The sequence below is a fragment of the Amblyomma maculatum genome, chromosome 8 (assembly GCF_055883805.1).
Source record: "Amblyomma maculatum isolate TAMU_Amacu chromosome 8, ASM5588380v1, whole genome shotgun sequence".
Taxonomy (NCBI): Eukaryota; Metazoa; Arthropoda; class Arachnida; order Ixodida; family Ixodidae; genus Amblyomma; species Amblyomma maculatum.
Genome location: NC_139351.1, coordinates 20,896,283 through 20,908,507, shown reverse-complemented (window position 1 = coordinate 20,908,507; position 12,225 = coordinate 20,896,283). Strand labels below are relative to the sequence as shown.

General features: G+C 45.7%; 1 pseudogene across 1 annotated transcript; it reads left to right on the top strand.

The window, feature by feature from the left end:
- Positions 1-2,878: 2,878 nt before the first annotated feature.
- On the top strand, positions 2,879-11,917 carry LOC146180682 (uncharacterized; annotated as a pseudogene). Its single transcript, XR_014700390.1, has 5 exons — positions 2,879-3,020; positions 7,991-8,141; positions 8,402-9,023; positions 10,221-10,296; positions 11,184-11,917. The product of XR_014700390.1 is annotated as an uncharacterized LOC146180682 (transcript).
- Positions 11,918-12,225: the final 308 nt, after the last annotated feature.

The window sequence follows — 12,225 nt, the reverse complement described above, 5'->3', positions numbered from 1 at the left end:
CTCTCGAGAGCTGCGTGCACGATTTTGCGTGTTTTGCCTCTAATTAATTACCCAAATAAATTATCGGCCTAATTATTTTTTGGAATAATTTTTAACCTCTAACACTTCTCAAGCAGCACGCCGTCAATGGACCGCCACTGGTCCAATATTGGGATTTATTGGTCCCAATATTGCTCAATATTGGCGTCTGATTGGGGCACACAAAGATCCAAGATATATGCCAACGAATTTGATTGGCTCTCATATTAAAACCAGTATTGGCATACTACCTTGTTTACTGGCATTCAGTGGCCCTCAATGGCTACTCAATATCTTCCACCCAAGCTCACTCACTGGTTGTTATATCACCGCTATCCCGCCAAGCTCACTGGCCATCCAATATCTTGTATCCAGGCTTATTCACTGGATATTCACAACTGGCATCCAGCCAGATTTATCGGCTACCCAATATTTCCAATCCAATCTTGCCCACTGGTTTTGCATTATCGGCATCCAGCCACAGCAATTGGCAATCCAGCACATTATAGTGCTGAATGTTTCAATAATCAGTACTACGGCTAGTTGCTATTTCGTGCTATGGCTAATAGGCAACTACAAAGCCATCCCATACGTATTAAGTGCTGATATTTTTTATGTAGCTTTTTATTTAAAAAATCATGCTGAGAATATCTATGCACAGAAAATAATACAGCTGCTAGGTTCATTGCATGGTGATTTGTTAGGTGTGCATGGGTTACAGGGCTTGGAAAAATTTAGGCAGAACTCATAGACTTCAGTGCTCCTCCTGTTTTTGCGTCCCTTGGCAAGGTGTTCTCAGGTCCAAGGTTGGAGAAAGGCGCTGGGTTCATCGCAGCTTCTTTTGTGGTCGGTTGTAGGGGCAGCAGCTCCCAGCAGCCTTTAAAGATATATGGACTTGAGCTGCGTGCATAACAAAGTGTTTCCTTTCGCAAATGATACCTGGAAATAAAAGCAACATTCATAAATCCCATTAAGAGAGAAAACTTTTGGAAAGTGGAAGTACAGCTATATACCGTGGAGTAAAAATGCAAAATAAAGCACCACCTGTTGGCCCTCAGGAAACTTTCTTGTCTGGTTTACTCAGGTTGAAATAAGCTGCATACTCGGTGAGGCCGGCCATATTAACTTGGTTACATTGGTTGCGACATCTGGCAGTGCACGGCTTCCCATCTGGATGTGTTTTTGACGCTGGAAACATAAAACAAAATGATATTTGCCGTTATCTATGCGTTAAACGGTAGTCAGTGCTTGCCTTCTTCTACTTGTAGTGCCTTTGTGATCGAACACCTGTAGAAGAAAGACGTCGTCATAACTGCATGCTTGAAATCAATAGCTTTCCTTTAAATAGTTTTCGTTAGGGTAGATTGCCGCAAGGACTAAAAGAAACTACAAAAGAAAAAAGAGACGCAAGAAATGGCAGTCGCACTCCGACCGCGGCTGCTAAAATTATGTACACCGCATCATGACTGCAAACAGAACATTTTAATATTTGTCAAACCTGCAGCCAAAACAACGTACGACACAGATGCTTTGGGGTTTGTACGACATAGTCAAATTGAAAAAACAAAGAAATCCGTAGCTTTGCATCACGTTTGTTATGGGAACAAGTTTGTACGTGTGGTAAAGTATAAGAACTATGGTGGCAACTGTAAATAAGAATCCCCTTTTCAGAATTTTTTTTTCATAGGGTTCTTCGCGCGGACAGTAGAAGCCCTGGCACGTAGAAGATTAAGTGTCATGTTTCAGGCAAGCCCCTTTTTTCTGCGGGATATAACCTTCTATAATTGTGGATAAGACCTAATTTTTATCTATTGTAGGCCGTCAATGCACCCACCGCCGCTTAGGTAGTGAACGACAGCTGTTGCGGCGCGTGTCTTTCTCTCCCTCTTCTTTTTCTTTTTTTTTCTGCTTTCTCTCCTGTCTGCACGAGGCAGCGGAGGTGACTCAGCTACAGAGCCAGTAGCAGGCTCGTGCATTTTCTTTTGCTTCTTCCTACTGCCATAACAACCACGCTGGGGGGGGGGGGGGTCGTTTCGGAGAGCAATTGACCCTGGGAAGAGTTGAATAAATTGTGTCGTTGGTTTTCACCAAGGACCAACTTTTACATCTTCTCGACTCGACTCTGGGAACAGGAACGACGCTTACATTGGATTCAACTCGTTCGTGTCAGAGAGACTGAAGTAAGCTTTATTTTTCCGAAATTATTTCACAGCATACTTTTGTTGCTCTTATAATAACTATAAAAGGCTGCTTGCTTCTTACATGTTGCCGAGATTTCTGACTGAAAACAATATGCCGTGATAACCTCGTTTCTTTTTCCCGGACTCATTTTTCAGCGACCTGTGGCAAGCGGTGCCGTTTATTCGTGTTTTATTATTTCTCTTTAAAGATGACGGAACAGAGTGGCAGCCTTCAATCCACTCAAGAATATGCAGCAAACATTTTGTTGCAAACGCGAATGCAAATGAATATACTATCATTTTGATGAATTTCGAGGGCGCCGAGATCCACGTCTGTGCGATGGACCGGCCCGACACTTTGCTGCCATTTTTTGCCGAATATTCTTTTACATCGTGAGCATGTCCGGATCCAAACAGCTTGATGCCTTTGGTTATGTTCGCACCAAGAAAAAAAATCTTGTCAGCCCTAAGGCAGGGTGCATACCGGCAACTATCAGCAGCGGCGCGTAGGCTCCCGTGCTATGATGGCGAGATTAGACCGATCCCACCGACTAGTTTCACGGCGCCACCGTTGCTGCGGTGCATGCTGGTAGATGTAGTTCTCTGGCCGCTCCAGCCGCTCGGATTGCATATGCGTCGCGCGTCTGGTCGATTTTTACTTCGTGTGTAGCTATCCTGCAATGAGAGGATTCAGTTGTTGCTTTCCTGGGTGCTACAACAACAGTGCAAGGGACAAAGGTCTCTCGGGTTTTATGTCTTTCCTAAAGACCAAAAACTTCGACAGACGTGGATTCAGCGGATAAACAGGGCCGGACAGTCTGGCAGATAAGACAGCGTTTTACGATGTTTGGAGCCTTTTTGCAAGTAAATTGTGCAGCTGCTTGTATCGGAATGTAAAACCAGTAGTTGAACATTTCAAAGAATATAATGTTTGGGTGCCTTTGACTTTGTATTCCTATTGCGGAATGGAACAACCATCGTTAGCATGGGTGTACTTGCACGCCGATGTTTCTTGCTGTAGGTCCTCCGTTTTTTTTTGCTTCATTTTCACTGCGTGCTTTTATTACAAGTAGAGGAATTCTAGATCTGAACATGGCTTACGTTGTTTCATTTACGGCAAGCTCACTTACGAGTTTACAGCGGAAACACAGATAAGTGCGAACTGCGCAGTGTCGGTGCGCTTCGCCGTTCGCATTTCTTTTCACGGTGCTTCTAGCCGTATCGTAAAAAAAAAAAGAGGTTACAGTCGTCCATGGCTGTGTCGTGAATTACTCCAGAATCGTCTTTTTTTTTGTTACCATGCGCCGTGGTACAAGCGCGGTACAAGAAACGACGCAAACGGCGAAGCGCGTAGACGCAATACTTGAATTTTTTTTATCGCATGACACAACCAGGCATTACATTTTCTAGCGAACTAATATACTCGCTTCACGGGACCCTTGTGTGATGTTATATATGGGCCCAGGTCCGTTCTGGAGCTCTGGGCAGGTAGCAGAGCAGGTTCACAGACACACGGACGCTTTTCTTTTCTTGACCAATTAACGTAACTGGCAACAGACATGCATACAGCCTAGCTTATCCTAATAGGATATGTCCCAACACAAAACCGTCCTACTTCTGGTTTTCCGCTCGTGGACTAGATGCCGGTGCAGGCGAGTCCGGTTGAGGCAAGACCAGCGGCCGAGGTGTGACGCGGCCTTCGTTCACGCCAGTCGCCCGAGGACTCGGTAGCGCGGCAGGCCACGCTCCGGCGTCTGTGTCCGGCGTCTGCTTCACAGTCCGGGGTACTGCGGTGTACCGCGGGGTACCGCGTCACGCCCGGGTACTGCAAAGTGCGGCACCAGTGCGGCAGCACAAGTGCGGCGGCCAGGCACGCTGGAGCGGTTGAGCTGTCTCCGCAAGCTGTTCGCCGGATGGCGAAGCGCTGGGCAGTACCAGACCTCGGACCAGGTGCCCGACAGGTGCTGGCGAGCCGGCCTTGAACGCCAGGCCCAGGACGATGAACTCCGCCGCCAGCGACGCCCAGGAGCGTCCGACCGCCGGGGAGGGGGAAAACGTGGCGGGGAGAGAACAAACTACAACATAATAAACCCAAATCAGAAGCACACAAAACTTCACAATGCAACACACGAGTTCGTTTTTTTTAAATTTTTGTTCGGACACCAGAAACACACTTCCACACCTTTCACACGCTGCTCATGTAACATAGACACATGACTTAAACACTAACACAAGAAATACAAGGCTGCAGAATGCAGGCTCAAGTTCACACACGGCTTACGTAGTCAGCGCCCACATTGTCAGTTTCCTTGACATACTCTTTCGCACTTCATATGGAAGCAAGTTCCCATAGTTTGCGACACCTAAGCATCAATGGTAGTCCTTGCGTGGCACAAACTTAATAGCGGGATACAGTCAATGCAGTCACATTTCTTGCGACAGATGGGATGTGTGTTTGACATGTTTCCTTCTACAGCGGCGACAGCCACGGTGGGGAAACTGGTACGCAGTTTCTCATATTTTTTCAGCATGTTGATGTGGAATTGTTCCTTTGCACCTCCCAAGTCAGTGAGGTAGTTAACCTCGTTTCTCACGCCCACAACTTCAAATGGACCTCGCCATTACATGAATAGTTTGTTTGAATAGGCCAGCAGGAAGATGAGCACTTTCTCTCCAGGCTGTAGCTTCCCCGGCCGACTCTTGCGGTCGTAGTATGTCTTGTTTTGTGCGAGCCCTTTCTAGGTGGTGGTGGTGTTTTGATGCCAAAAGGCATATATCGAAAGTGGTACAGTCCAGAAATACTGGAAAAATCCGTTTTTTTTTCTCCTGCTTCCAGCAACCATAGTGACCTTCCAATGACGTACCCTTAGTAAAATTGAACTTGGAGAAAAACGTTTTCTGTCCTGCAAGGATGAAGACGGCATCAATGCGCGGAATGAACCCACAGTCAGACTTCAGGACGTTATTGAACTCCCGGAAGTTACTGTACAATCGTATGCGTTGTCTGACATCTTAACAAACACAATTGGTGCATGGTAGAGAGATTTCGACTTCTCGATAATTCTAAGACGCAACATCCTCCGTTATTTCACAAGCTGCTTTTTTCCGGCAGTGAGTACGATGCCACTGTTTTATGGCATGTGGTTTCATTTCCGTCCTTGGCTTAAACCGAATGTGCTTGCGGAAATGAGCTTTGCACGTCGAGGTTCTTCGCGCACTTCTGCACTTTCTCGCACAGCTTGCTTCTCGTAGGGGGTGTTCTTTCCGGCCACCAACATTCTTCTTGAGATGAACCATCACTGATTTTACGGCTTTGGGAACATGGAAGATCTGCGGCCAGTCTTTCGCCTCCGCCTGTTCTCCAGATAGTCTAGAAACATCAGAATATGTACTTTTCTTGGTATGCCTCGGTCACCCACCTTTCCGGCGGCGATCCTCACCAGGCGTGTGAGTCGCTGCAGCTGTATCTAAAGTAAGATAGCCATCTCGACGTTCCGGAGAATTTCCAGTGCTGCTCAACAGTCCATTTGCGAGCTTCTCACGCTCAACATTTCGTAGCAGCCTTATATAACCTAAGCCAGCCACAGTCTTGACTCTTAAACTCTCGTTATGCATTTTCTCATCTTCACGCATGCTCACATTTGTGCTCACAACGACTTTATTCTCAACCTTCTCATGGATGCATAGTCCTTCCCTGTGATCCTTTATCAAGGTGCTTACGTTTTCAGTATTACTGTGACAGTCAGTAAGGCACCTTTCCATGCAGACATATGTCCTTATGGAGCTCTTAACCTCGTTAAGAAGAGAGGTGAACATATTAGGACGGTGTCCAACTGTATCTATGTCAAAACAGAGCACATGTAGGCTGAAGGCTTCGTAAGGTCTTTCACAGCTTTGTACTCATGCTCTAGATGTGATCTTACACTACTAGCAGGTGCTGCGGCCTGTAATGCCCCATGTGCTTCATTAAACAGTAGGGTCACTTTGTCAGGGCTGCTCTGATCCAACCCAGTAGCTCTATCTATGTAACGTCCAACACCATGAAACGAGGCGTTTTTCTCCTCCGCTGTCACGCGTTTTCGAAGCTCTAATAGTGTTTTTTCGGTCGCCTTCAACCACTGTTCTCTTTCACGGAGTTCTGTAACCTCATGCAAATGCTTGGGTTCGGCATTAGGCGTAAGCCGCCCATCCATTCGCGTTTCTGCCCAGTCCGCTTCTAATTCCTCTTTGTCAATGCTAAGCTGTTCTTCGTACCAGCCGAGGAATTCTTTAAGCGTCATACCTAGCTGCTCGCTCATCAGCACCAACGCCTCGAGCTCCATCTTTGCTCAAACGTCGCGATGCGTGTGAACCCGTCCTCGACTCTCTGCCCTCTTTCTGAATGATTAGTTCCTTGAATCTACTAATTTCTAGGATCCTGGCAGGCTCGCCAAATTGTGATGTTATATATGGGCCCAGGTCCGTTCAGGAGCTCTGGGCAGGTAGCAGAGCAGGTTCACAGACACACGGACGCTTTTCTTTTCTTGACCAATTAACGTAACTGGCAACAGACATGCATACAGCCTAGCTTATCCTAATAGGATATGTCCCAACACAAAACCGTCCTACTTCTGGTTTTCCGCTCGTGGACTAGATGTCGGTGCAGGCGAGTCCGGTTGAGGCAAGACCAGCGGCCGGGGTGTGACGCGGCCTTCGTTCACGCCAGTCGCCCGAGGACTCGGTAGCGCGGCAGGCCACGCTCCGGCGTCTGTGTGCGGCGTCTGCTTCACAGTCCGGGGTACTGCGGTGTACCGCGGGGTACCGCGTCACGCCCGGGTACTGCAAAGTGCGGCACCAGTGCGGCAGCACAAGTGCGGCGGCCAGGCACGCTGGAGCGGTTGAGCTGTCTCCGCAAGCTGTTCGCCGGATGGCGAAGCGCTGGGCAGTACCAGACCTCGGACCAGGTGCCCGACAGGTGCTAGCGAGCCGGCCTTGAACGCCAGGCCCAGCACGATGAACTCCGCCGCCAGCGACGCCCAGGAGCGTCCGACCCGTTCGCTTGCCGGAACAAACTCACGCGCACTGGCACGCCCCGCACGCGGCCACACTTCACTTCCTTTCGAGCCACCCGCACACTCGCCACAATCACCATCATCACACCTTGACAACAGCTTAGCAGGGATGTCATGGCCCGAGATTAGGTGAACTTTCACGTGTTATCCCAGGGGCTAGCGGTATCTCGAAACCTCGCCTTTACTTCCGCGATGTTGTCAGCTAGCGTAAGCACGCAACCGATTTCAGTGTAACTATTGAGCTAAGTGTCTGCAGCAATGTATATTATATGCATTCGTGGTTTTGAAAAAAAGAAGAAAATTAAACCTTCACCATATTGACGCCATCCTTATGTTATTGATCAATATGTACTTTTAATCTAGAGAAAGTTCTAGTGTATTAGCGCTATGAAGGCATACAGCTTGAGCATACAAAAAATGCGTAAAGTGCAGTGCAGTAGCCCCGGCCGTGCTTTGCTGTACCATGGTTGTGCTGCTGAAACTCTCTGTACTTAGGTTTTCAAAGTTTGTGCCAACGATGGGACTGGTTTTGTAAAAAAAAAAAACGTAAAAATGAAACTTTCATTATATCCACCGTCCTGATTTTCTTGATCAACATGTACTTTTAATCTAGAGAAAGTGCTACTGTAGTAGCGCAATGAAGGCATACAGCTTGAGCATACAAAAATGCATAAATTACAGTGGAGTAGCCCTGGCCGTGCTTAGCAGTATTATAGTTGTACTGCTGAAAATCTCTCTACCCAGGTTTTCAAAGTTTGTGCCAACGACAGGAGACAGAGTATGCAGTGCCCACTTCGAAGGGGGTAAAAACACTTACATGATCCGTGTTCCCGCAATTTTCCCCCTAAGACAGCAAAAAGTGAAGAAGAGGCGGCCGCTGAGAAGAACTGAGGTAAAATAAGCACAAGGAGGAAATAAAAATAGCATGTCATGTTTATATATACTTCATTTCTATTTTTGGGGATAGTTTGACCCAAGGAGATGGCTAGATTAATTGTACTGTTAATAAAAAACAGGAGAGAATATTTAGTCAATGTGAAATCATGTGAAGCAATAAAAAAATGTGTGTGCAAAGCATCACCTACAGCTGAATTGCAAACTAACATTTCTTAGGTTACTAAAACACATTGGTTTTTTATTTTCACCTTCCAGCCGGAAGTTACCAGCACCTCAACTGTGCCTACCGAACAACGTGGGCAGGAAGTCTCCACCTTTGCCAGCAACAGCAATGACAGCAACTGTAATTCAGAGCCTGAAGCGAACATACTCCTGGACCCCTCGTACAACAGCCAAAAAATAAATTATGATGACCTTGTCAAGAAGTTTCTGGACAGAAGCACATTGTGACAGATCTCTTGGAACAAGCTGAAGCAGCAAATGCACAAATGGCAGAGCTAAAGCGCCAGCTGGAACGAAGTTGGCTTGATCACACTAAAACAAAAAAGTTGTGTTACCGTCTTCAGCAGAAGAACAGGTGGTCCATACAAAACAAATTAAGAACTTGCAAGGCTAAAGCTGCTCATAATATGGAAAAAAACGTATGAAGGGCTTGTGAAAGATCAGAAAAATCTTCGCTATTACACAGGCTTCACGTCCAGCGAGCGTTTGGAGGCTTTTTGGTCCTTTTATAGCCATAAGTAAAACGTCTTAAGTTCTGGCAGATGAAAGAAATCAGCAGTGAGGAGAGAAAGTTCACCCTGCCTTTGAAGACCCAGCTTGTGCTTATCCTGATGCGGCTACGGCTTGGTCTTGATGGCCTTGATCTTGCATACAGGTAGGCTGTCAACATGTAAAGCTTGAAACATTTTTATTTGGCGTTAAGAGCCATTTCTACTTAATTTTTGTTTGGTTAATAAGAGTGACTCATCGAAATCTTTTCCCATCTGTTTATGGGGATATTCGCTGCAAACCATTTTGTATGAACCCACTGTGGAGAGTAAATAGGCAAATCTGACCAGTCTTTATTTATTTATGCCATTACGCGGGTGTACCTTGTTGCACAGTCCAGAACCCATTATGATTGTTACTCTTGCTTTGATTCACATACACAGTATGCTTGTAGGATTTTATCAAAAGGTCCGCTTCAGTATATGCAGTTACTCCTTATACAGTAGTACCTCGCTGTAGAAACACTTTGATTCTTGAATAAAAATGTCCAAAAAGTTAATCACCTTACATTCTTAAAACACTTTGTGATGAACAGCTGTGCAGCGCACAATAGCCTTAGTTGCTTATGCTCTGTAAAGCTACTTGCTGAATGCCTTAGAGCATAGTGTAGTACAGTGTACTCCAAATTACAATTTTCAGCTAGAAGTCAATTATCCTTTTTTGTTGTTTTGTTTAAGATCATGCAACCTGATTTTTAATAACGCAGGGGCTGCATGGCTAGTGAGCACCATGGGTAATGTGTTAGGTTTCCACACTATGATGTCGCTCTTTTAGCAAAGCATGTTGGCCCTGTAGATTCTAACAGTGGGTGACATGCCTGATGACCTCAAGGGACCACGATGCTTCTCCTATACACACATTAATATTCCAGGAAATCTTTGTCCATATAAGCGGATAGTCACATTGACAGGAGGGGGGGGGGGGGGCACAGCATACTTGTAAGCGTGCCAGCAGTAAGTTAAAGAAATGACCATTACCAAGTGCTGCTTTTGTTAACGATTACTTCCACTGAATGCCGCATGGAATTTGGAGGCTAATCTAAGGGTACCTTTGTTATATCTCCTGCCTCTGCAACTGAAGGTGTTTAAACAGCTGTGTTATGAAACCTTTCAACTAACTGCACTAGTAGCTTCCTCTTCTCACTTATTTTGTTGTCTAGCAGCTGCAAATTACTGAAGTGCATATTTTGGTAAATGATGTTTTATTAACAGGTTTGGTGTTCTTCCTCTTCTCACTTATTTTGTTGTCTAGCAGCTGCAAATTACTGAAGTGCATATTTTGGTAAATGATGTTTTATTAACAGGTTTGGTGTTTCTAAAACAACTGTCTCAAGGATCTGGGCAACATGGTCGGATTTTTTTGACAGTAGGCTTTGCCAGGTATGTCAGCATCACTTATTTTTTTATGACATTCCTTACTGTGCCTTTTCTCTTCTCTCTTTTTTATGGCCTTGATGAATCGCAACATCATACCTGCCAACCTAGTAACATGAAAATTCGGAAAACTGCTGGGGTTGGGGGGGGGGAGGCATATCTTTTAATTCAGAAATTCGGAAGTTATTGAGGCTGATAACTGAAAGAGGTGAGAGTCGCGGCCTAATAGCTTATTTTCAACTGATCTCTGTGTTGTTGCATCGCCAGAAACTCTTCCAAGTATACTTACAAGTACTTTTTTTCCATAACAAAATTCTTCTTCGATTTTGATAGCACCATCAATCCTTCCAACTCGGGGAAACACAGAGAGTAGTTCAGCATTCCTCACTTCACTCAATGACATGAAAAAGCCAACTGAAGCCTAGCACATTGCTGGCGCCACAGTATTCCAGGCACTGTACTAGCGCACCCGAGATGATATAACAACTGAATTACTAAATGCACGAGCCATCCAGAGACCAGCCAGTCCGGAATATCCAGCTCCTGTCTGTCGCTCACATTCATGGTGATGCTGACGGCTGCTACCTAGATTCAAGGTGCATGCTGGTGACTAACCGCTCCTGCGCTACTTTCCAGCATGGTTATATTATAGGATGTTATGGGATTTTTGCTATAGCATGCAGAAAAAAAATAGAAACACACATGGTGGGCTGTGTTGGCCACTTTTCAGGAGATTTGAGGTAGTGTCCTTACAATCAGGAGATGTAATCAAATTCGGGAGAGTTGGCAGGGATGCAACATCCACAGCGGGCCTTGTAGTATTGCAGTACAATAGGCACTGTATATGTATGTATAGATTACAAGTATAGCTCTTTTCATTACTCATTCTATAGCTCCCAACCTGGATGTCACCAGAACTATGCAAAAAGTACAGGCCAAAAGCCTTCATTGACAAAGGCTACACAACTGTTGACGGCACGCTTGACTGCACTGAAATTTTCATCCAGACACCATCTTCATTCCGAGTCCAGAGTGAAACGTACTCCACATACAAAAAACATAATACTGCAAAGGGACTAGTTGTTTGCAGCCCCAATGGATTTGTGGCATTTGTGTTAGATCTGGCTCCCGGGAGAGTGTCTGACACATCACTATCAAATTCTTCTGGAGTATTGGAGAAGTTTGCACCAGGGCGAAGTGTAATGGCTGACAGGGGATTCAGTATTGAATAAGAGTGCAAGCAGCGGTCCCTGCAATTCAACATACCACCATTCCTGGAAGGACGGCCTCAGCTCTCAGAAGAAGACGAGAATGAGACAAGACTAATTGCTACTAATTGCTAATTTGCGGATACACGTGGGAAGAGTGATCAGGAGGACCAAGACATACAAAATACTCTCCCAAGTGTTCCCAAACAGCATGTCTGGGCAACTGAACAAAGTGTGGAACATTTGTGCACTCTTGATTAACTTTGCGGGTGAACCATTGCTGTGAGCCGGTGTGAATTCTCAGTGTTTGCTGTTTGATTTGATTTATGGAGATTAGTATCCCAAAACAGCTCAGGCTATGAGAGATGCTGTAGCTAAGGGCTACAAAATAATTTTGACCACCTGGGGTTCTTAAATGTGCACTGTATACAAGTGCCTTGTGATTCACCTCAATCAAAATGCTGCTGCAGCACCCCGGTTTGAGCCCGGTCTCTCGGGTCAATAGTAGAGTACCCTAACCACTTAGCAACAACAACAGGCTCTTCATGTTTGCAATGCAAGGCTGTGCCAGTATGGTCGTGCATGTCTTCATCATGATCCATGTTTTTTGTTGGTTGACATAGCCATTATCAGGCCAAGGCAGGCTTCTGTATTAATGTAAAATAACCCTGTGCGGTGTCAACTGCACGCACCTGATGTCCCCAACTTCTATTCTCATCCTGCAACA